The sequence below is a fragment of the Hyla sarda genome, chromosome 3, assembly GCF_029499605.1.
Source record: "Hyla sarda isolate aHylSar1 chromosome 3, aHylSar1.hap1, whole genome shotgun sequence".
NCBI lineage: Eukaryota > Metazoa > Chordata > Amphibia > Anura > Hylidae > Hyla > Hyla sarda.
This window is the reverse complement of record NC_079191.1, coordinates 117,414,540-117,441,441: the sequence shown is the minus strand read 5'-3', so window position 1 is coordinate 117,441,441 and position 26,902 is coordinate 117,414,540. Positions and strand designations below refer to the sequence as shown.

Below are 26,902 nucleotides of genomic sequence, written 5' to 3'. Positions count from 1 at the left end.
GCAGTGACCGCCATCCTACCGGCCCGCCGGAGCGTCTCTGTGAGCCTTGGGAGGTCTGCGCTCCTTCGGATATTCCCCCCTTTTTTCTTGTGATCGGATCGTCCGTTACATTTCTCTATTGATGCACTGGACTCCGCTACCTAGAGCCCAGAGGAACCTGGATGCTGCGACCTCCTTCTCCAAACTCAAAGTGACTGCAGATGTTATGCTCTGAGCATAACACCGTAAGGTAAGGGACCATCCTGCTGGCCCATTTATTACTATTATACACTAAGTTACCCTATTTACCTGCACGAGGTGCGCACCGTTTTTCTCTCTTGTACCCTGTACCCTCTGAAATGATCTTGGCTCACATAGCAGAATGATTGACAAGCCAGAAGCCAGCACAGAGCCCTCACGTTTTGGTCTTCTCACAGAGATGCACAGACAATGGATGCAGGGACAGCATTTTTTCACCACAAAATATAAATTTTTTAATCAATATGTATTACAAAGATATCTTTATTAGTATATATATAGATATTAGTATCTACATTAGAGACTATTAAAGTCTATAGGAACTTTGGAATACAGCAATTTCTATGAGCGATTTTTCATGCAATTTTTTAAAAGTGCCCTCCAAAGGAAATTTTGTAAGCTAGGTTTGATCTTCATAAACTTGTGACCACTGCAAAATAAACTGAAAGTTGCTTAGGAAAGACAGCTCGTTGCACGTGCAGCATTTTGTGCATCCACTGTAAGCAAAAAAACAAAAACTCTAAAAGCAATGATAAATCTTCCCCTCTGTGGTCTGGCTTTGAAATATTACCACACAACTATTGCTTTATCGATTGCTACATTTTTACAAACCAATAACACAAATATTGTTACCTTAATAACTAAGAGATATTATAACTCAATATTTACCACTGTAAGGATTCCTCCCTGGGGATAGCTCTGGGATTGCCCTTGAAACCGCCACGGTACATGTTTCCTCTCAATAAACCGGCAAACAACAGTTCTTGATGCAAGTCTGGCACCTTGCCAGATTTATTAGATAGGTTGCAGTATAAATAAACATAAAACAGGAACAAAACAAAACCCTAGACCGTCTGGTCACTAACTAAACAGATCAGCATGCTCTGACTAAGAACTTGTGAGCTTCTCTCGACCAGTTAAACTTATGCATCTTGCAACCTTCTACTCACTGTCCACACCACTCTTTGGGGCCACTCACAGTTCGGGCTGTGTGTACCTCAGCAGGGCCCCTGTCTCTCCCCTACAGCCAGCCTGCTGTTTCCTAGGGAAAGCCCAGACCTTATAAGCACACTTCCCATCTCTGCTGCCTCATTAATTAGGCCACAGGTGGGGGTTTCTCCAGAGTGAGCTAGGGAAATACACTCTTTCCTTGCCACAGTGTCGCATATCCCCCCCCCCCCCCCTTTGCTCAGACATCCGGGAAGGAGCACTTGCATTTGAAAGGCATACGCCAAATTTTGGCATGTCGTATGAATAAATCATTATTGTAAATAAACTGGTCCTCGAACCATGACATATACGCATTTGCATATGGGGGGGGCCACGTTCGCCCCCATCGCCGATCCCCTGCACTGTATATAGAAATTATCCTCAAATAAGAAATAATTTTCGGACAAAACCACCTTCAATATGTCCAAAAAGAATTCTTTTTGTCTTTCAGTGAAAGTACTAGTGTGTGACATCCATGCCACTGCACTTAACCCCTTATTATGCTCAATGCTTGTATACAAGCTCACCACATCTATTGTTACCAATATTGTGGTTTCTGAGATTCCAGTGATGTTCATAATAGAATTTAAAAAATCTGTAGTATCTAGTAAAAATGCCGGGGTCAGTTTAACCAATGGGGTTAATGTTTTTTCAAGAACTATTGATAAGGGAGACAACACGGAATCCACCGACGCCACAATTGGCTGACCCGGTGGATCCTGGAGGCCCTATATAACACTGGAGTTATAGGATCCTCTTTTTGCAAGTACTTATGCATTTTAACATTAATTACCCCTTCCTCTAGATATTTATCCAGTATTTTTATGTCCTTCTGAATCCTTGCTAAGGGATCCCTTTCGACTGGCATGTAAGTATCTCTATCCGCTAATTGCCTCAATATTTCCTTTCTGTAAGCCGCGGTATCCATCACTACTATGGTTCCGCCTTTGTCGGCAGCTTTAATGGTTATCAGTCGATCAGTGGACAGGGATTTCACAGCCATCATTTCAGCTTTCGTAAGATTCCCATATGTACAAAATTCACCCCTTGCTAATCTTTTTGTGACATCACTGACCTGATTCCTCACAATTGTACAAAAGGTTTCTATTGGGTGATAGCATTTAGGTGGCATATAACAACTCTTAGTACGTAAATTATAATCATCTATTGAAACAACACCAGTATTCGCAATCTCAGGCTGTGTCTCAATAGGATTTAAGGAAAAATGTGTTTTCAGTCTAATGCGTCTGAATAAGCGCTCCATGTCCAAGTCTAATTGGAATGTATTCAGTCTCTCGATCGGACTAAAGGATAGTCCTTTCTGCAAAACCGAAGTCTCTAAAGGAGACAGAGTGCGTGAAGAGATATTAATAACTAAAGAGGAGTCCGTACCTGAGACCGCGGGACTATGGGTCCTGCCAGAGTGCCGATGATGTCTGCTGGCTCTACGTCCTGGCACACTTGTCACTGGAATCTCTGGATCCTCTTGGACTTGTCTCGCGGACTGTTCTTCAGCTCCTCAAGCAGTCTGGCAGACCCCTATCTAACACATGTCTAGTGTCTGCTGACACCCCCCATCCCCAGCCTCTGCCAAGTAACTCTCAACCAGTGTGTGATGCAAGTCAAGTGATGTGAGCCTATCAGGTGTTCCTGCTATTGTCACCTGACAGTCTTCCCACAATTGCTGAAAAAAAGGAAAATCCGTCCCCAGTACTACATACTATTTCAAGCAGGGCTCTATTGCAACCTTGTGACTTACAGTACCATAGGGAGTAGAAATACAGACATTAACAGTTTTATAACCCCAAATATCAGCATGCATAGACACTTTGACGGGGTCTGGCTTTCTGCAACTGGTCTTCACAAGACTTAATACACCCCTAGGATCTAGCAAACCAATCATGTTTTTACCTCCTACTACCAGCTCACACAGGTTTTCTTTTGTCCTGGCAGAGTTGGCAGCAGTACACTTTCCTTCAGAACACATAAGCATGAGTTTTTCCCATAAAACATTATCACACTGCATTGGTTCCCAATTTACAGGACAGTTTACACAGTCAAGTAGTGACCCACCAGTCTTCATTAGCTCAGGAACCTTTGTATGCAGTTTCTCTGGCTCACTCTCGTCATCCCACAACTGCCCAAAATATGGGAAGTTTCTGCCCAGTGTAAGCTCTACCTTAAGCTCGGCAAACACCTCCATAATTTGGCTCCCTGTCCCTAAACAGGGTTCAAAGTCAATTTTAACAGTCTTACCAGGCTCTGGTCGAGTCTTCACAAAAGCAATGATGTCCGGCATGATTCTGGAAACAGTCTGGTGACAGTCCAGACTCACAAGCAGGGGGATTCCTCCCACCAGTAACTCACGGGCCCTCACATCCATCTTGGCGACCACTGGTTGTGGCCTACATTGGTTGCTCCTAACAACCGCATTTCAGAACAAACAACACAGCTTACTCCTGTTGCGCAGCACAGGTGACCTGTCCACCTGTCTCCTTAGCTGAGAGAGCACTCACTTGCTTGACATGATCTGTTGCCCCTAGCAACGTTTTAACCACAGGCTCAGTCCTGCACTTGTACTCCACAGCTGGGCTCGTCCGACTTGCAACATGCAGGGTGGGTTGCTTCTAGAAACAATTTTACTGCAACTCAAATGTTGGTTGCCCTTAGTAACATGATGCCCACATCCTCCACCAAATGTAAGGATTCCTCCCTGGGAATAGCTCTTGGATGGTCCTTGACACCGCCACGGGACACGTTTCCTCTCAATAAATTGGCAAACAACAGTTCTTGATGCAAGTCTGGCCCCTTGCCAGCTTTATTAGATAGGTTGCAGAATAAATAAACGTAACATAAAGTCTGGTTACTAACTAAACAGATCAGCATGCCCTGAATAAGAATTGGTGAGCTTCTCTCGACCAGTTTAACTTATGCCTCCTGCAACCTTCTACTCACTGTTCACACCACTCTATGGGGCCACTCACAGCTCGGGATGTGTGTTCCTCAGTAGGGCCCCTGTCTCTCCCCTACAGCCAGCTTGCTGTTTCCTAGGGAGAGCCCAGACTATACTGATTATTTTCCTTATAAGCACACTTCCCTTCTCTGCTGCCTGCCTACTAATCTGTTTAACTTTCTGGCACCAGTTGATTTAAAAAAAAAATAAAAAATCCACCGGAGTGCCCCTTTAAGCATTAATAACTATGAGATGCTTTTACTTCTCATTCTGTTACTGAGATAGTTTTTTCGTGACATATTCTACTTTGGTCAAAAATTTCATGAAAAAATAGAAAATGTTGCATTTTTCCAACTTTGAAGCTCTCTGCTTGTAAGGAAAATAGACATTCCAAATAAATTATGTATTGATTCACATACAATATGTCTACTTTGCATCATAAAGTTGACATGTCTTTACTTTTGGAAGACATCAGAGGGCTTCAAAGTTCAGCAGCAATTTTCAAATTTTTCAAAAAATTTTCAAAATCAAAATATTTCAGGGACCAGTTAAGTTTTGAAGTGGATTTAAAAGGCCTTCAAATAAGAAATGCCCCATAAATGACCCCATTATAGAAACTGCACCTCTCAAAGGACATTCAGTAAGTGTGTTAACCCTCTAGGTGTTTCACAGGAATAGCAGCAAAGTGTAGGAGAAAATTCAAAATCTTCATTTTTTACACTTACATGTTCTTGTAGACACAGTTTTTGAATTTTTACAAGGGATAATAAAAGCCCCCCCAAAAGCCCCCATTTGTAACCCAATTTCTCTCGAGTAAGGAAATACTTCATATGTGAATGTCAAGTGTTCGGCGGGCGCAGTAGAGGGCTCAGAAGGGAAGGAGCAACAATGGGATTTTGGAGAGTGAATTTTGCTGAAATGGTTTTTGGAGGGCATATCGCATTTAGGAAGCCATTGTGATGCCAGAACAGCAGAACCCCCCCCCCCCCCCATGACATACTATTTCGGAAACTAAACCCCTCATGGCAAGTAACAAGGGGTCCATTGATCCTTAACACCCCAAAGGTGTTTGATGATTTTTTGTTAAAGTCGGATGTGTAAATTTAATTTTTTGGGGGGAAACTACACCCTTCACAGAATTTAAAAAGGGGTGCAGTGAGTATTTACACACCACTGGCGTTTGACAGATTTTTGGAACAGTGGGTTGTGGAAATGAAAAATTAATTGAGGGGTGTAGTTTCCAAAATGGGGCCACATGTGGGCCATTATTCTGGCACCATGGGGGCTTTATAAACACACATGTCCTTCAATTCCGGACAAATTTTCTCTTCAAAAGCCCAATGGCGATCATTCTCTTCTGAGCATTGTAGTGCACCCGCAGAGCACTTTACATCCACATATTAGGGGGGATTAAACTGTCAGAGTCACTGATAGAGAAGGATCTGGGTGTACTTGTAGATCACAGACTACAGAATAGCATGCAATGTCAGGCTGCTGCTTCCAAAGCCGGCAGGATATTGTCATGTATCAAAAGAGGCATGGACTCAAGGGACAGGGACATAATACTCCCCCTTTATAAAGCATTGGTACAGCCTCACCTGGAATATGCTGTTCAGTTTTGGGCACCTGTCCATAAAAGGGACACTGCGGAGTTGGAAAGGGTGCAGAGACGCGCGACTAAACTAATATGGGGCATGGAACATCTTAGCTATGAGGAGCGATTAAAGGAGTTACAATTGTTTAGTCTTGAGAAGAGATGTTTAAGGGGGGATATGATAAACGTATATAAGTATATTAATGGCCCATACAAAAAATATGGAGAAAAACTGTTCCAGGTTAAACCCCCCCCCCAAAGGACGAGGGGGCACTCCCTCCGTCTGGAGAAGAAAAAGTTTAGTCTCAAGGGGCACCTTCTTTACTGTGAGGACTGTGAATTTATGGAACGGTCTACCTCAGGAACTGGTCACAGCAGGAACAATTAACAGCTTTAAAACAGGATTAGATACATTCATGGAACAAAATAACATTAATGCTTATGAAGAAATATAAAATCCCATCCCTTCCCCAATATCGCGCCACACCCCTACCCCTTAATTCCCTGGTTGAACTTGATGGACATATGTCTTTTTTCGACCGTACTAACTATGTAACTATATATGTGGTATGTTCTTACTCAGAAGAGATGGGGTTACAAAGATGTACAAATGGGGCTGTTTTCCTATTTTCCCTTGTGAAAATGAGAAAGTTATGGTAACAACAGCATTTTAGTGAAATATTTTTTTCTATTTTCCCTTCCAAATTTAATAAAAATATAAAAATTCTTCAAACACCTGTGGGATGTTAAGGCTCACTATACCCCTTGTTGCATTCCGTGAAGGGTGCAGTTTCCAAAATGGGGTCACACATGGGTATTTATTTTTTTGCGTTTATATCAGAACAGCTGTAAAATCAGCCACCCCTGTGCAAATCACCAATTTAGGCCTCAAATGTACATAGTGCGCTTTCACTCCTGAGCCTTGTTGTGAGTCTGCAGAGCATTTTACGCCTACATATGGGATATTTCTGTACTCTGGAGAAATTGCATTACAAATTTTGGGGGCTTTTTCTCCTTTTTTTCCTTTTACCTCTTGTGAAAATAAAAGTAAGAGGCAACACTAGCATGTTAGTGTAAAACTTTTAATTTTTTTACACTAACAGGCTGGTGTGGCCCCCAACTTTTCCTTTTCATAAGGGTTAAAAGCCCCCAAAATTTGTAATACAATTTCTCCCGAGTACGGAAATACCCTGTATGTGGCCCTAAACTGTTTCCTTTAAATACAACAGGGCTCCGAAGTGAGAGAACACCATGCACATTTGAGGACTAAATTAGGGATTGCATGGGGGTGGTGATTCCAAAACAGGGTGCCTCAGCTGTTGCTAAACTCCCAGCATGCCTGGACAGTCAGTGGCTGTCCAGAAATGCTGGGAGTTGTTTTTTTGCAACAGCTGGAGGCTCCATTTTGGAAACACTGCCGTATGATACATTTTTTTTATTTTTATTGGGGGGGACAGTGTAAGGGGGTGTATATGTAGTGTTTTACCCTTTATTATGTGTTAGTGTAGTGTAGTGTTTTTAAGCTACATTCACACTGGCGGGGGGTTACGTTGTTGTTGCCGCAGCTCAAACTAGAAGCAGGAAACTCATTCTAAACCCGATACCCGGTACATTCACACGGGGGAAAACCCTCCAGCTGTTTCAAAACTACAACTCCCAGCATGTGCTGACAGAATGTGCATGCTGGGAGTAGTACTTTTGCAACAGCTGGAGGCCCACTTGTTGGAAAACCTTCCGTTCTGTTACCTTCGGTTCTGTTACCTAACTCAGTATTTTCCAACCAGTGTGCCTCCAGCTGTTGCAAAACTACAACTCCCAGCATGTACTTATCGCCGAAGGGCATGCTGGGAGATGTAGTTATGCAACAGCTGGAGCTACGCAACTACAACTCCCAGCATGTCGAGACAGCTGTTTGCTGTTTGGGCATGCTGCGATTTGCAGTTTTGAAAAATATGGAGGGCTACAGTTTAGAGACCACTGCACAGTGATCTCCAAACTGTGGCCCTCCAGATGTTGCAAAACTACAAATCCCAGCATGCCCAGACAGCAAACTGCTGTGTGGGCATGCTAGGAGTTGTAGTTTTGTAAGATCTAGAGGGCCACAGTTTAGAGATCACTGCATAGTGATCTCCAAACTGTAGCCCTCCAGCTGTTGCAGAACTACAAATCCCAGTGTGCAAAAACAGCAAACAGCTCTCTGGGCATGCTGGGAGTTGTAGTTTTGCAACATCTGGAGGGCTACAGTTTAGAGACCACTGTATAGTGGTCTCCAAACTGTAGCCCTCCAGATGTTGCTAGGAAATTCACCAGCTTCCTTAGGATCTAGGGAGCCGCATCGCCATCTTCTGCTGCAGCCGATCGGTATGTGGACCTTCGGCGCCGGTCCCTAGACAACAGTGGGTGGGCAGAGCGGGGGAATCGAACATTAACACCCCTGTCCCCAATGTGCTATTGGTCGTCGCTTCTGAACGACCAATAGCAGGGATAGGAGGGGGGGGAACCCCTGCCAACCAACTCCTATCCCTTCAGGGGGATCGTGGGTGTCTTGGACAACCCCAAACCTCCTTATTTTCCAGGTCACCGGGTCACCAGAGACCCCTATGACCCGGAATCGCCGAAAATCGCCCATGCAAATTCACCAGTGTTTTGCGGCCAACATGGGGGGGTTTCAGGACCCCTCTGGGCATTTGCACGGGGTGCCTGCTGATAGATATCAGCAGTCACCTTGGTCCAGTCCCCGGCCAGCGTGCGGCGGGGACCAAAATTCCCACGGGCGTACAGGTACGCCCTTGGTCCTTAAGTACCAGGGAGCAAAGGCGTACCTGTACACCCTTGGTCCTTAAGGGGTTAATAAAGCATGGATGGTCATGTTTTAAGAACTCTTTCTGTTAGAATGGGGGGAATTTATAAACCAGAAAACTGGCTTTTTTTTTTTTTTTTTTTACAAAATGAGGCTTGCACTAATACAGCCCCTAGTGCTTGTAAGTATCAAACATGACTTAAAGTGGACCTATCAGCAGCTAAATTGGGGTAAAAATAAGTCAATTGTTAGATAAGGCTTCTAATCAGGATTCTGAACATACATTTTTTACCTCCATAGTCCTCTCCAGTGTCAGGATGAAAGCCTTTTTTCTTTAAATGCAAATGAGGCATAAGTGACCAGGGGATGTTCCCTAGTACAGCAAGGGTCCAGCGTTACTCGCCCATGTCCACTTATTCACTACCTTTGGGCCCCCTGTCAATCAAAGGGAGGTAGGTGTATGCAAACGTAGGTGGTGAATAGGAAGACATGGGGTAGTAACTCTGGCCACTTGCCATGCAGGGGAGTATTCCCAGGTACTTGAGGCTCATTTACACATTAACAAAAGGACTTATATCTTGGTTGTGGAAAGGGAATAAAAGTATGTGCAGAATCCTGATGAGAAACCTTATCTAGATGTTGGCTTATTTTTATCCATTTAGCTGCTAAAAGGGCTGTTTAAAAAAAAAAAAAAAAAAAATTCACATTTGTCCAGGATATGTGTGAAAAACAGCATTATGATTGTTTCAAAATAGATTAAGGGGATATTTCCAAAGACCCAATTACTTCTGCAGGGGAAAAAAGCATCAAAATTTGTCACAAAAATCCATGTCACAAAAAGTAAAAGCTTTGAGGTTGATTTACCATTCAATCAGTGGAATGTGGATTTTTTGAAGCTTTCATACAAAATTGGACATGGAATTCATGTAAAAATATTCATTGTGCACAAGGAGCTTTATCAAAACCTGCTTCATTTTCAAAAAGGCCTCTGAAAATGAAAGCAGCAATCGGCAACTGCACCACTTTTCCTATGCACAGGTTTTGATAAATCTCTTTCTAAAAGTGTGGGCCCTAGATTGGACATTCAGACCGATGGCTCTTCTCATACCTGTGAGTACTATGTCCCTTGCGTCACTATACAGATGTGTATTTACATGCAGCCAGAAGAATGTCCAGAGGAACAGTTTTGTTTAGACCAAGCCATTACTGAAGATGAAGCAAAAGTTAAGGGGGTACTCCGGTGAAAAATTTTAAAGCAACTGACGCCAGAAAATGATATAGATTTGAGGTTTGCTATGGGATTTTCTCTTGTTTTGGACAGTTCCTGACACAGACAGAGGTGGCAGCAGAGAGCACTGTGATTAGACTGAAAAAAAAACAAAAAAACGTCATCTGGATCATACTGCAGCCGATAAGTATTGAAAAACTCAAATTATTTTTATAGATATAGTTTACATATCTTAATAGTTTTCTGTCACCAGTTGATTTAAAAACATTTTGTTTCCTCTGGAGTGCCTATTTAACCCCTTGAGGACGGAGTCCATTTTGACCCTAAGGACAAGAGCATTTTTTGCAAACCTAATATGTCCCTTTGTGCATTAATAACTCATGGATGCTTTTACTTATCATACTGATTCTGAGATTATTTTTTCGTTACACATTGTACTTTATGTTAGTGTTAAAGTTTTGTCAATTCTTGCATCATTTCTTGGTAAAAACTTCCAAAATGTCATGAAAAATTTGAAAATGTTGAATTTTTTTAACTTTGAAACTCTCTGCTTATAAGGAAAATGGTCATACCAAATAAATTATACATTCATTTACATATACAATATGTTTTCATTATATTGACATAATTAAGTTGACATGTTTTTACTTTTTGAAGACATTTTAGGGCTTTAAAGTAAAGCAGCAATTTTCCAAATTTTCATGAAAAATTCAAAATCTGAATTTTTCAGGGACCAGTTCAGTTTGAAGTTGATTTGAGGGGCTTTTCTGTAAGAAATCCCCCATAATGGACACAATTATGAAAACGGAACCCCTAAAAGTATTTAGGTGTTTCACAGGAATAGCAGCAAAGTTGAGGAGAAAACTCAAAATTCCCCCAAAATTTCTAACATAATTTCTCTTGAGTATAGCAATACCTTATATGTGGATGCAAAGTGTTCTGCGGGCGCACAACATGGCTCAGGAGGGAAGGAGGAACTTTTGGATTTTGGAATACAAATTTTGCTGTCATGGCTTTTGGGGGGCATGTTGCATTTAGGAAGTCCTCATGGTGCCAGAACAACATAAAAACCTCCACATGGCACACTATTTTGGAAAGTACACCCCTCAAGGAGCGTAACAAGGTGTATAATGAGCCATAACATCTCATAGGTGTTTGACGGCTATGTATTGAAGTTGGACGTGAAAATGAAAAATTAGATTTTCAACACTAAAATGTTGGTGCTAACCCAAATTTTTCATTTTCACAAGGGGTAATAGGAGAAAATGCCCCCAAAATTTTTAAACCCCATTTCTTCTGAGTATGGAACTACCCCATATGTGTACTACAATGCTCAAAAGAGAAGGAGCAAAATTTGGCGTTTGGAAAGAGAATTTTGCTGTAATGTTTTTTTTTTTTTTTTTTTTTTGGGGGGGGGGGGGCATGGGGCATTTAGGAAGCCCCTATGGTGCCAGAAAAGCATTAAAAAACAAATGGCACACTATTTAGGAAACTACACCCCTCAAGGAACATAACAAGTGGTGAAGTGAGCATTAACACCTTACTGGTGTTTGACGACTTTTCGTTAAAGTTGGACGTGAAAAAGAAAATTAGTCAGCCACCCATGTGCAAATCACCAATTTAGGCCTCAAATGTACATGGTGCGCTATCACTCCTGAGCCCTGTTGTGTGCCTGCAGAGCACTTTACATCCACATATGGGGTATTTCCGTACTCAGGAGAAATTGCGTTACAAATTATGGGGGTCTTTTTCTCCTTTTACCTCTTGTGAAAATGAATATGGTATGGGGGCAACACCAGCATGTTACTGTCAAACATTTACAGTAACATGCTGTAACATTTTCCTTTTCATAAGGGATAAAAGGAGAAAAAAAATAATAAATTGTACAGTAATTTCTCCCAAGTATGGAAATACCCCATATGTGGCACTAAACTGTTGCTTGAAATATGACAGGGCTTTGGAGTAAGAGAGCGCCATGCTCATTTAAGGCATATATTAGGGATTTGTATAGAGGCGGACCCGGATGCAAGCATGGCATTTGCCTCCTCCACCAAAAATACCCTATGGTAGTGTTTCCTAAACAGGATGCCTCCAGCTGTTGCAAAACTCCCAGCATACCTGGACAGTCAATGGCTGTCTGGCAATGCTGGCTGTTGTTCTTTTGCAACAGCTGGAGGCTCCATTTTGGAAACACTGCCGTACAAAATGTTTTTCATTTTTATTGGGGGAGGGGGGGGGCGGTAACTGTGTAAGGGGGTGTATATGTAATGTTTTACCCATTATTTTGTGTTAGTGTAGTGTATTGTAGTGTTTCTAGGGTACATTCATATGGGCAGGGGGTTCACAGCGAGTTTGAGTGAGCTGCGGCGGAAAATTTGCCGCAGCTTAAACTTGCAGCGGGAAACTCACTGTAAACCTCCGCCCATGTGAATGTACCCTGTACATTTACATGGGGGTTGAGAGGGTGCACAAACCTCCAGCTGTTGAAAAACTACAACTCTCAGCATGCACTGACAGACCGTGCATGCTTGGAGTTGTAGTTTTGCCACAGCTGGGGGCACACTGATGGGGAAACGAGTTAGGTAACATACTAACTCAGTGTTTCCCCACCAGTGTGCCTCCAGCTGTAGCAAAACTACAACTCCCAGCATTCTTGGTCTGTCAGTGCATGCTGGGAGGTGTAGTTTTGCAATAACTGGAGGCACACGGGAAATACTGTATTAGATAACAGAACCTAACTCGAGCTGCCTCCAGCTGTTGCAAAACTATAACTCCCAGCATGTACTGATAGCCAAAGGGCATGCTGGGAATTGTAGTTATGCAACAGCTATAGGCACACAACTACAACTCGCAGCATTCCTAGACAGCTGTTTGTCAGGGCATGCTGAGAGTTGTAGTTTTGCAAGATCTGGTGGGCCACAGTTTAGAGACCGTTGCACAGTGATCTCCAAACTGTGGACCTCCAGATCTTGCAAAACTACAAATCTCAGCATGCCCAGACAGCAAACGGCTGTCAGGGCATGCTGGGAGTTGTAGCTTTGAAAGATCTGGAGGGCCACAATTTAGAGACCACTGCACAGTGGTCTCCAAACAGTGGTCCTCCAGAGGCAAGACCACTTACCACGATCGCAGCTGTCCACTGCTGCACAACGTCCTGGCTTCAAACTGCCGCATAATGTTACCGCTGCATGCCTCCAACCGCTGCCGCCCGATCATCGGTGCCAGCGGTGAGGGCAGGTAAGTTGCCTGACACTATTCTTCTTTTCCCCTGCTCTGCCCGTGCTTCCATCGGTGGGCAGAGTTGGGGAAATTACTTTAACCCCCCCAGGACGAGGGGGCACTCCCTCCGTCTGGAGAAGAAAAAGTTTAGTCTCAAGGGGCGACACGCCTTCTTTACCGTGAGGACTGTGAATTTATGGAACGGTCTACCTCAGGAACTGGTCACAGCAGGAACAATTAACAGCTTTAAAACAGGATTAGATACATTCATGGAACAAAATAACATTAATGCTTATGAAGAAATATAAAATCCCATCCCTTCCCCAATATCGCGCCACACCCCTACCCCTTAATTCCCTGGTTGAACTTGATGGACATATGTCTTTTTTCGACCGTACTAACTATGTAACTATGTAACTATGTCCCCCAGGTGAGGGCAGGTAAGTTGCCTGACACTATTCTTCTTTTCCCCTGCTCTGCCCGTGCTTCCATCGGTGGGCAGAGTTGGGGAAATTACTTTAACCCCCCCAGGACGAGGGGGCACTCCCTCCGTCTGGAGAAGAAAAAGTTTAGTCTCAAGGGGCGACACGCCTTCTTTACCGTGAGGACTGTGAATTTATGGAACGGTCTACCTCAGGAACTGGTCACAGCAGGAACAATTAACAGCTTTAAAACAGGATTAGATACATTCATGGAACAAAATAACATTAATGCTTATGAAGAAATATAAAATCCCATCCCTTCCCCAATATCGCGCCACACCCCTACCCCTTAATTCCCTGGTTGAACTTGATGGACATATGTCTTTTTTCGACCGTACTAACTATGTAACTATGTAACTATGTCCCCCATGTGCCATTGGTCGGTGCATCCAATGACAAGGGATAGGAGGAGGTGGCACTCCTGCCACCTCACTCCTATCTGTCAGGGTCTTCGGCGCTGTCTCTGACAGCACCAATCGCCTTTAGTTTCAGTGACCCATTTAGCCCGAAAAACGTGATTCTCCAGTCTGAATTGACTGGCGAATCATGGTTGACTGGCAAATCATCATGATTGCTGTTACGGGGGGTCTCAGGATGTGCCATAATGGCTGCTGATAGATATCACCAGTCATCCCGTTCTGATCACTGCCCAACAAGTGTCGGTGATCGGAAATACGAAAGGTGTACAGGTATGCCCTCTGTCCTTAAGTAACGGGACACGAGGGCATACCTGTACGCCCTCTGTCCTCAACAGGTTAAACAGTCACAACTTTTTCCATGTCTTACGATTGGTTACATTTTCTCTACTGGCAATACTGCAAAACTGTATAAAAATATCAGCTAATAATATATGTCTTTCTTGCAACATTATTCGCCTATTTTCCTTGCTCAGCATTCTGTGTGAGTGCTTTTAATTATTCCATCTTGTTTGAAACAAACTACTTGTAATGTCACGCTTTACTTGAGATACAAGCCTCTTATTATCATTGTCATGGAGTGGAACCAAGTGAGTGAAGTAATACCAAACACTTGTTTCTCTCTCACAATGAACAATCTATGTTTACACTTAGGCTGTTATGAATAAAAATAAGGATGTGAACATTCTAACCTGTTTAGCCCCTGTAGAAATCATTCAGCTTTGTCTACTAATTTGTACATAAATAAAATAAAGTTTTAAGATGCAGAATACCCTATCTCCTTTTCATTTTAAGATTTTGCACAGAAACCGCAATAAATGGGCAAATAAGATATCATAGCTGTCTTCCAATCCACTTTAAATAAACCTGCATCGTATACATCCCTTCAATTAATAGAAAATTAGAGGCTCTGGATGAAGTTCCCCAAGGAAATCTTTGCTGGGATGAAAAGGGTTTTGATCCTGTGAAAGGCTCTTAGGGGAATGAATCATTGATCTTCATGTATAAATAAACGATTTCTGGCTAATATAACATAGAGTGTTTGGTATATTTATATTGAACTTGGTGGAGTGAGAGCAGAGATAATTTTATCCCTGTAGATAGAAGGGCCCATGGGACATAAGGGCTGATACTGACATATAAATAAACACAACTTTTGGATCTACAGTTGTGTTTATTTGGTAGTGATATCAGAAAGGTCAACAAACCTTTCCCTCTACGGCACAGTTGGAGACAACATTTTGACTAGAAGAATAACAGAAAGGTGCCCAAAGTACACTTTGAACTTAATGACTTATAATATGGAGATGCCAGATGTAGGATTTATTCATGCACTATGTTTCAGTCTCCAGCTACTTCAGATTGACTTTTTTTTTCTCCCAAGTGACTGAAAATGTGATTCCAAACATGATTCCTAAGGGCTGATCTTATCCAAACACCACAGGTACAGGCCTCAAGGTGATTTAATGGTCTTAACCAGTAAACAGAATTATGAGAGACAGAATAGGTGCTAACATCCAAAAATTAAACATATACAAAAGTCCAAGGACCACTATTTCCAAGTATTAATAAGCTAGAGGAGAACTGGAGGAGAGCGCTTCCTTTTGCTTTCTTTTCAGGCAGTAGAATTGCTGAAGACGAATCAGATTGCAGTTGACACATTATGACACTCCATTCTTGTGTAGCTCATTGTCAAAGAACTGAATACTATCAACCATCACATTCTGAAAGCAAAGAAAACAACATTGGTGCTAAAATTATTGATGCACAGCCTTATCCTATTAAAATAGTAAGACAAACTGTGGAGTGTGGTTAAGTACATGGAAAATTCTAGCTTTTCTTAAGCCTGAGTTAAAAATTAAACCGGCAAACCCCCTGCTCCCAATGAAAATAATAAGTAAGAAAGTTTGTTTGCAGGAAATCTGCAGTATTTAGGCATACTGTATACCTCAACTTAATTCTCATATAGTTACCATATTAAGGGAACTTGTAGAAAGTATGATATATCTCCACTATATAGAACATGTTGCCCCTTGGCATCTTTACAAAATGCATCCTGAAGGATATACTCATCTTGCCTTAAGGCAGATTTCGCCCTGGCAAGGTGGCGCAAGAGTCATGCTAAAACAGTAGGATGACTGTGGCCACCATGCCAACTAAATGTTACCGTCAGTTTCAAGTCTTGAGATGACTGCAAAAACATTGCCTGTGGCTTTTCTTTTCCATTGTAGTTCAAATGGTAACCATTCAAACCCCCCAGTTTTTAGGTAATATGCTTTACGACAAGATTATGAGTCATATTGAGTATTGAGTAACATGTTATAAAGGTTCTAAAATGTCTATTTAATGGTTTTTAAAATTGCCATTTGTAGCTGGCTATATGGGATCCGCTATGTGGTGGAGATAGCCTCAATGGAATTTAGAGGGTTATGTCCATTTCTAAATGAAATAGTAAGTAAACGTTAAATATCATTTCATAAAACTTTGTACTGGTCAAACTAACTCAGCGGTAGCTTTGATCATTGGGGTTCCAGGTGCCGAGATTAGGGATGAAGGGCTTGGATCATTCAGCTACACCCTGTGCTCCCTGTTGTATGACTTGCCTTGATGTCAGAATGGCCTGTACATCACTAACCTGCTCTGTGGATCAGCCAGACAAAAGCCAATTTCAGCCAAAAGAGCACAGTGCAGGGCAGAGTACCTTCTGCGGTTTTATCCAAAAGGGTCTTGGCCCCGAGATCCAGATCATAGCCTTTTTCACGTCAATATAGCATGTCAAAGGTTTCATAAAACAGTAGCCGTAACACACCTCCAACTTTTTGTTGTCATTGTAGTTCTATGATGTATTTTGTGTCCGAGATAAGGTACAATATGATTTCTTTAGATACCACTTTAAAGTACATACAGTATAGGTTAATATATATAATATATTTTTTTTTCCCCAAGGGGAAATAATATAAAAGATTCAAACTTTTTCAGAGAGCAACTATAATAATATAATACCACAGTATAATACAAGCTGCTAATGTTATGAGGATATAAAATATGTATACATTTTATTTTATGTTATGTGTTATCTTATTTTGTAAAAAGGCTTTTATTATTTGTTTGTCTTTCATAAAGTTTTAGTATCATAATAGGATTTTTACTTTAGTGCAGCTCTCTATATTAGGTGCATTTTTGAGGCATATCCCAACAGCCACTTGATCAATGATCAGTCCTGGTGGCAATACGGAGACCCCAGATCTCCCATTATGACGAATCACATACTTTTCTATTACAGAAACACTTACAAGAGTGTGACTGTCAATGTCACTATTCGGTATACTTATAATACTCATAGGTACAGAACATAGAAATGTGATATCTTGGATCTGTAAGCCTAATGAATATTCTGTGAAACCGGTTTTGTTGTTTGAGAGATTTAAAAAAAAAATGTTTTGCATATTGCAAAAAGCATTCTGTAATATATTGTTACCAGTTATCATCCTTGACTAAAGGAAGCAAACGAACAAACAAACAAAAAAAACAAACAAACAAACAGATACAGATATTTATTCTTACAATGGTTCTTTAAAGTATTATTTTATCCTTTTACTGTCATTTGGCTGCAGATTGTTTGCATAGAAATACTTTAACCAAGGCTCTCTATTATTTGAAAATAAGACACATAATATTTATCATGGTTTACATTCTCTATACAACACTATAAGAGGGGACTTTAAGTTCAATGCAATAAAGTATAGAAGTCATTTTCAGAATGAAAAGCATGTAAGTTATGCCTGTTTTTCATTTTAAAATGAATAAATAAATCTATAATGGAATGCAATACAGAGAGAATAAAATGCTGAATCGCTCGCACTAGACAAAAAAATAACAGTATCAGCAAACTGGATGTCAATTTACATGTGATAAAAGGCGAAGCAGAGAGGTTTTAATTAAGAAGATTTAGGTAATCTATCATTTATTACAGAGATGACTTGCTTACAAGATACAGGAGCATTAATCAGAATATCTGGTGTCACCACAATGGAGATTTTTCTTCTCTCAACAAAATATAAATGCTGCAGGGTTTTGTGCTGATATGTTGTGATAAATTAACAATGGAGAATGGATAAACAGTGGATTTGTAGAGTATCTTCCAAAGGACACTCTTATCTGACAAGGCGTTCTGTTGCCATAGATGGAGGCTGGCGTATGCGTTACATTTTATATTAACGCATAGTTCTTGTTGACGATAATAAATTATAAATGAGCTCCTTGGCCATTATAAAACTACACATACCAGGGAAAATATGTTACAAATGAACTATTCTGCTGAATAACCACTGTATGTACTGTATTTGTGAAGAAATATTCAGGATAGCTAGAGGTCGTTGATTCTGTACAGAATATGTTTAGTGTTAGTATTGATTAAAAACATCCTACCACTGTACCAAGTTTGTTGGAGGTTTATTATAGTTATTATTATTATTATCATAATTATTATTTATTATTATTATGATGACACACATTGAGGGTGTGTCTGTAAAAAATCTTTTTCAAATACTCTAGGGTTACTATCTTTAGAATAAAAATAACTTTTGATGACATGGAGACAAGTTACAGGTTTGATCAGTCATGATCTGTGTGCTGAGACCCTCAGCAATCTCTAGAAAGAGCCGGGAAAAGTGCTCGTTCTAGTGTTCTGACGAGTAATAAAATAATTTTCACCATTTATAATGTAAGCTCTCACGAGCAGGGCTCCACATGTAGAACAATTGATGAAGCACTCACTGGGTCTGTTGAGCAAATATCTTCAAGCTGTAATGTAGAATATCAGTGGGATACATCTTGTGTGGGGGAGCGGACAGGGGTGGTGGCATGGGGGTGGTTAGGCAACAGACGGTATTGTGCAATGTCGCGCTTCGTCAGGCCCCTAATGTGCTCACGTCAGCAGTGTGTTTATAACACCCAGAACCCGTCATCATGGTGATACTAAACATAGTAAAAGGTAAGGATTAATTAAAAACAAACATATACTGTCATGTGAGTCAAGGCAGGTACAGCAAATAAGAATCATAGTATTGTTTCATTTCTATTAGTTAAGCCTAGTGGACCAGTTGCATGTAGATTTGTGATCCACCTGGCTTCTTTCAATAGTAGCTGCTGATGCCTGTCACCTCCTCTTTTGGGAGGAGTAACTCGCTCCAACGCTGCAAATTGTAATGTTTTTAAATCCCCATTGTGGAATTAATTCAAGTGACTGATCATCCTCGTTGCTCCAACCCCTGTAGTAATTGATCTGACATGTTCATGCACAAAAGGAACACATCCCACATGGGAAGTTTCCCTTTGGTCTCATTTTTTATTTTCCTTCATTCCAAGGTAGTCATGCATAGTTCTGTTTCTTTTGTATGAGATTATAGGCTTCTGTTTGGTGCACTCTGCTAAATCGCTGTCTTGCTTTAGCATATGCCAATTTTGATGTAATGACCTTATTCATAGGAGTATTGTTAAATGCAAAAATGAATCCATTATTATTTTTTCTTTTCTTCTTGTTTTTTTAGCAACGCTGTTCAGGGAACCAAGTCTGCCTTCTGTTTAGCCTGTCTTAGGACCTCAGGGGGGTAGCCACACTTCTCAAACCTGGCACACAACTCATCAACCTGTTTAACCCCTTAAGGATGATGAGCGTATGGGTATGCCCTTGCTCGCTGGTGCTTAAGCACCAAGGGCGTACCTGTATGCACATGGGAATTTCCTTATCATTCAGCAGGTATCCCGTGCCAATACCCAGGGGGGTCCTGAGAACCCCCAGATGTCGGTGGTCACCGCAAATCGCCGGTGAATTCACACTGGCGATTTGTGGTGATTCCTGGTCATACGGGTCACTGGTGACCGGGAAAATAAGGGGGATTGGGGGTGTCCAAGACACCCCCAGTCCCCATGAAGGGATAGGAGTGAGGTGGCAGGGGTGCCACCCCTCCTATCCCTGCTATTGGTTGGTCAGAAGCGTCCGACCAGTAGCAGACCGGGGGCGGGGGGGGAGTTAAAGTTCAGTTCACCCACTCTGCCCACTCACTGTAGTCCGGGCAGAGGAGGGGAACCATGGGTGACCGGTGCCGGAGGTCACTTACCATGGGCGGCGGTGGCAGCAGGCGACGATCGGCGGCGGCAGTGGGAGGCGATGACATGCGGCTTGCTGCCTGGTGCAGACTACAGAAGCCGATGAATTGCCTAGCAACATCTGGAGGGCTACAATTTGAGACCACTATACAGTGGTCTCTAAACTGTAGCCCTCCAGATGTTGCAAAACTACAACTCCCAGCATGTCCAGACAGCTGTTTGCTGTTTGGGGATGCTGGGATTTGTAGTTTTGCAACAGCTGGAGGGCTACTGTTTGGAGATCACTGTGCAGTGGTCTCTAAACTGTGGCCCTCTAGATCTTGCAAAATTACAACTCCCAGCATGCCCACACAGCAGTTTGCTGTCTGGGCATACTGGGATTTGTAGTTTTGCAACATCTGGAGGGCCATAGTTTGGAGATCACTGTGCAGTGGTCTCTAAACTGTGGCCATTCAGATCTTGCAAAACTGCAACTCCCAGCATGCCCAAACAGCTCTCTCGGCACGCTGGGAGTTGTAGTTGCGTACCTCCAGCTATTGTATAACTACATCTCCCAGCATGCCCTTCGGCGATCAGTACATGCTGGGAGATGTAGTTTTGCAACAGCTGTAGGCACACTGGTTGGAAAATACTGAGTTTGGTAACAGAACCTGACTGAAGGTTTTCCAACCAGTGTGCCTCCAGCTGTTGCAAAAGTACAACTCCCAGCATGCAAGGTCTGTCAGTGTATGCTGGGAGTTGTAGTTTTGCAACAGCTGGAGGTTTGCCCCCCATGTGAATGTACAGGGTACATTCCCACGGGCGGGTTTACAGTGAGCTTCCTGCTTGAAGTTTGATCTGCTGCAAAACTCCTAGCAGGAAAACTCATTGTAACCCCCGCCAGGGCGAATGTACCCTAAAAACATTACATTACACTAACACATAATAAAGGGTAAAACACAACATATACACCTTCTTATACAGTCCCTCCCAATAAAAATGAAAAATTTATTGTATGGCAGTGTTTCCAAAACGGAGCCTCCAACAGTTGCAAAACAACTCCCAGCATTTCCAGACAGCCACGGACTGTCCAGGCATGCTGGGAGTGCAGCAACATATGGAGGCAACCTGTTTGGGAATCACTGGCGTAGAATACCCCTATGTCCACCCCTATGCAATCCCTAATTTAGGCCTCAAATGCACATGGCGCTCTCTCACTTCAGAGCTCTGTCATATTTCAAGGAAACAGTTAAGGTCCACATAAGGGGTATTTACGTGCTCTGAAGCAATTGCACTACAAATCTTGGGGGGCTTTTTCTCCTTTTACCCCTTATAAAAAGGAAACATTGGGGTCTATACCAGCCTGTAAGTGTATTTTTTTATTTTTTATTTACACTATCATGCTGGTGTTGCCCCATACTTTTTGTTTTCACAAGAGGTAAAAGGAAAAAAAATTGTAACATAATTTCTCCTGAGGACGGAAATACCCCATATGTGGACGTAAAATGCTCTGCGGACGCACAACAAGGCTCAGGAGTGAGAGCGCACTATGTACAGTTGAGGCCTAAATTGGTGCACAGGGGTGGCTGATTTTACAGCGGTTCTGACATAAACGCAAAAAAATAAATACCAACGTGTAGCTCCATTTTGGAAACTACACCCCCCACGGAACGTAACAAGGGGTATAGTGGGCCTTAAAACCCCACAGGTGTTTGCTGAATTTTTGTTAAAGTTGGATGGGAAAATGAAGAAAAAAACTGCACTTTAGTGAAATAGTTTTTTTTAATTTACACATCCAACTTTAACAAAAAGCCGTCAAACACCTGTGGGATGTTAAGGCTCACTGAACCCCTTGTTACGTGCCTTGAGGGGTGTAGTTTCCAAAACAGTATGCCATGTGTTTTTTTTTTTTGCTGTTTCGCGCACAATAGGGGCTTCCTAAATGCAACATTTTCACAATTTTTGCAAAATTCACTCTCCAAAATACCATTGTAGCATCTTTCCTTCTCATCCCTCTACTGCACTCGCCGAACACTTCACATACACATATGAGGTATTTCCTTACTCGAGTGAAATTGGGTTTTGTAAAAATTCAAAAACTGAGTCTACAAGAACATGCGAGTGTAAAAAATGAAGATTTTGAATCTTCTCCTTCACTTTGCTGCTATTCCTGTGAAACACCTAAAGGGTTAAAACACTTACTTACACTTAAACTCATTTTGAATACTTTGAGGGGTGCAGTTTTTATAATGGTGTCATTTATGGGGTATTTCTAATATGAAGGCCCTTAAAATCCACTTCAAAACTGAATTGGTCCCTGAAAAATTCTGATTTTGAAAATTTCGTGGAAAAAATTTGAAAATTGCTGCTGAACTTTGAAGCCCTCTGATGTCTTCCAAAAGTAAAAACATGTCAACTTTATGATGCCAACATAAAGTAGACATATTGTATATGTGAATCAATATACTGTATAATTTATTTGGAATGTCTTTTTTCCTTACAAGCAGAGAGCTTCACAGTTAGAAAAAAGGTAAATTATCAATTGTTTCTTTTTTTACCAACAAATGATGCAAGTATCGACAAAAATTTACCACTAACATAAAGTAGAATATGTCTCAAAAAAACCTTCTTGGAATCAGACTGAAAAATAAAAGCATCCCAAAGTTATTAATGCTCAAAGTAACAGTGGTCAGATGTGCAAAAAACGCTCTGGTCCTTATGGTGAAAATGGGTTTGGTCCTTAAGGGGTTAAGGTATGTACTATTATCATTATTAATGTGTTTTATCCTAATCGTCTGGCTGTAGGGCATGCTATTTTTAGTCTGAGTAGGTTGTGAGGAGGAATAATGTAATAATGCACTTTTAGATATAGATGTTCTATGGACGGATGTGATAATCGTATTATCTGTGATCTCCGTTTTCACGTCTAGAAATTCTAGGATATTATCACCAAAGTGTGAAGTAAAGGCCATATTTACATTATTCACACAATTTAGATACTGGACAAATTCTTTAAATTGACATTTTGTTCCACTCCACACGATGAATATGTTGTCGACATATCTCAAAATGGTTTTGATGTATTTTATGAAGGGATTATCTCTGGAAAAAAAATGATTTCTCTCAAATACGACCCAAAAAAATCAGTGATACTGCAGGAAATGGGGGTCCTCATCGTAGTTCCCCTAATTTGCCGGAACCATTGTTCATTATTTGTACATTATTTGAGAGAATTGTAGAAATGGCTTCCACCAAAAAATCAATAAATCCTGTTGACTTTTCAGTATTGCATAAAAATTCCTTCATATCTTGGATACCCGCATCCCTGGGGATGCGGATAAATAAGCTTTCCACATCAATAGATGCAAGCTTGAAATCATCCTGACACTCAAAATTTTCAAGTGCAGTGATAAGATCTCCTGTGTCCACATAAATAAGTGCGTATAAACTTCTCAAGAGCAGGGCCATTAGTGTATATTATTGTAATGGCTAATTTTGTCCTCATTTGTACTCTCAAATTGGTAAGTGCTGGGTAATTTGTTGGCACTATAATAATAATAATAATAATAATAATAATAATAAAAAATAATAATAATTATTATTGCTTTTATTATTATTATTATTATTATTATTATTATTATTATTATTATTATTATTATTATTGATAATTAAAATTACCGGGCAGAGTGGAGGAAGATGACCCCGAGAGCTGTGGGGGCCAATGGGGTAGGGGAGACCAGCAGCACTCACCTGAGGACCGGCGCAGGCAGTGGGGACTGGGGACTGGTGGCAGGCAATTGGAGGAGGCAGCGTCTGTGTCGGCATCAGAGGGAGCAGTGAAGATCGCTGTAAAAGGATATCCACTGCTGCTTCTTGGAGTTTCAAAATGACAACTCCCACCATGCCCAAACAGCTGCCGGGCATGCTGGGAGTTGTAGTTTTGCAACATCTGGAGGGCTACAGTTTGGACACCACTACAAAGTGGTCTCCAAACTGTTCTCCTCCAGTTGTTGCAAAACTGCAACTCCCAGCATGCCCTTCAGGTGTCTGGGCATGCTGGGAGTTGTAGTTTTGCAACCAATGGAGGCACACTGTTGGGAAACATTGTATGTTTCCTAACTCATTGTTTCCCAACCCATGTGCCTCCAGCTGTTGCAAAACTATAACTCTTAGCATGCACTGACAGACCATGCATGCTGGAAGTTGTAGTTTTGCTACAGCTTGAGGCATACGGGTTGGGAAACACTGCGTTAAGTAACAAACTCTCAGTGTTTTTCAACCAGTGTGCCTCCAGCTGTTGTATAACTACAACCCCCAGCATGCACGGACAGCCAAAGGGCATGCTGGAAGTTGTAGTAGTAATCCTCCAGCTGTTGCATAACTACAAGTCCCATCATGCCCTTTTGCTGTTACTGCATGCTGAGAGTTGTAGTTTTGCAACAGCTGGAGGTTTGCCCCCCCCCCCCCCCTGTTCAGGGTACATTCACATGGGCGGGGGTTTACATGGAGTTTCACACAGCAAGTTTGAGATGCAGCAAATTGTCCGCTGCAGCTCAAACTCCCATGGGGAAACTCGCTATGAATCCCCGCCGGTGTGAATGTACCCTAAAAACACTACACTACCCAAAATAAAGAGTGAAACACTACATTTATATATACCACTACACAGTCCCCCCCCCCCCCCATAAAAATGAAAAACATCTCATACGGCACTGTTTCCAAAACGGAGCCTCCAACTGTTGCAAAACAACAACTCCCAATATTGCCTGACAGCCATTGATTGTCCAGGCATGCTGTTCTGGTAGCATGGGGGCTTTGTAAAATGCACATGGCCCTCAACTTCCATTCCGAACAAATTCTCTCTCCAAAAGTTCCAAAGCTCCTTCTCTTCTGAGCATTGTAGTTCGCTCCCGCAGTGCACTTTACATTCACACATGGGGTATTTCCATACTCAGAAGAAATGGGGTTACAAATTTTGGGGGGGCATTTTCTCCTACAACCTCTTGTAAAAATAGTAAATTTGGGGGGGGGAACTGCTATTTTGTGTAGTCTCCAAAAAAGTATGCCATGTTTTTTTTTTTTTTTTTAGCTGTTATGGAACCATAGGGGCTTCCTAAATGCGACATGTCCCCTAAAAACCATTTCAGGAAAAATGTACTCTCCAAAATCCCATTGTCACTCCTTCGCTTCTGAGCCCTCTAGTGCACCCTCAGAGCACTTTACGTTCACATATGAGGTATTTCCTTACTCGAGAGAAATTGGGTTACACATTTTGGGGGGCATTTTCTCCTTTTACCCCTTGTAAAAATTCAAAAACTGGGTCTACAAGAACATGTTAGTGTCAAAAGTTTAGATTTTGAATTTTCTCCTTCACTTTGCTGCTATTCCTGTGAAACACCTAAAGGGTTAACAAACATTCTGAATATAATTTTGAATACTTTGAGGTGTGCAGTTTTTATAATGGAGTATTTCTAATATGAAGACACCTCAAATCCACTTCAAACTGAACTGGTCCCTGAAAAATTCTGATTTTGAAAATTTTTTAAATTGGAAAATTGCTGCTGAACTTTGAAGCCCTCTGATGTCTTTCAAAAGTAAAACATGTCAACTTTATGATGCAAACATAAATTAGACATATTGTATATGTGAATCAATATATAATTTATTTTATATATCTATTGTCCTCACAAGCAGAGAGCTTCAAAGTTCGAAAAATGCTAAATTTTAAAATTTTTCATGAAATTGTCCACTCGTCATCACCTACCTCATGGACCCACTTCATGATTAACAGGTCTACACGTCTAAAGCTGCTGTGATTGGCTCCCTCACTGTCTGTGTTTACTTCACAGTCTCCTGTGAAAGGAGAAGGGGGGAGGGGCGGGAGTACACTGCTTCCTATGAGCAGATGATGAAAGAAGCTGGTGAATGAAAATGGGGACTGAATGGAGGATATTTTTTGTTTAAAAAGTAAGTGTCCCTGCATGTATATTTGTGTGTGGATATATATATATATATATATATATATATATATATATATATATATATATATTTATATATTTATATATATGTATATATATATATATATATATATATATATATATATATATATATATGTGTGTGTAAGTTTGTGTTGTCTAGGTAATGTGCATGTGTATGAATAAATTAAGTCAATGTGTTTGTGTTTGTGTGTGTTTGCCTTCAGCTGTTGCAAAACTACAACTCCCAGCATGCTTGCACAGCCAAATGATGTGTGGGCATGCTGGGAGTTGTAGTTTTGCAACAGTAGGAGGAACACAGCCTGCAGCAACACTGCTGTAAATCTGTTTTTTACCAATCATAGGCCTCCAGCTGTTGCAAAACTACAACTCGAAGGATGTGTGGGCATGCTGGGAGCTGTAGTTTTGCAAAAGCTGTAAGCACACAGTGTGTGTGTGTATAGCATAAAACCAGAAAGGAAATGGTTACAGATGCTCACTCCCGAGACCAGTGACTTAGGAGAGTGAGGGAGGGGGAGTGGTTATCACCTGAGAAGAAGAAAGGGACCCGCCCCCCTGCTTCTAGTCGACAACATTAAGGTAATTCAGAAATAAAGCTAATTCTGAGAGAAATATAGGTCATAGACACATAAAAATGATATGTACATGATCATGATGAGATACTAAGCAACATATAACATTTTTTTTTTTTTTTTGGGTGATCTGACAGGTACACTTTAAGGTCAAAATGGGCTTGGTCCTTAAGGGGTTAATATGTGTAGTAGTAGAAGTAGTAGTGGTAGTAGTATTACATGTTGAATTACTTTCATTTTAACAAAAATGACTTACAATGATTTTCCTTACAGCACTGTACAATAATATATCTTTATGTATCCACCCACAGCTTGATCCTCTTGTGCA

The 26,902-nt window shown here is 41.3% G+C and overlaps 1 long non-coding RNA gene across 1 annotated transcript in view; it reads right to left on the bottom strand.

The window, feature by feature from the left end:
• Positions 1-15,374: 15,374 nt before the first annotated feature.
• Positions 15,375-26,902, bottom strand: part of LOC130360612 (uncharacterized) — a 119,992-nt gene continuing 108,464 nt past the window's right edge. Inside the window, exon 6 of the long non-coding RNA XR_008890732.1 lies at positions 15,375-15,643. This is a non-coding gene — a long non-coding RNA (uncharacterized LOC130360612). The remainder of the gene's footprint in view (positions 15,644-26,902) is intronic.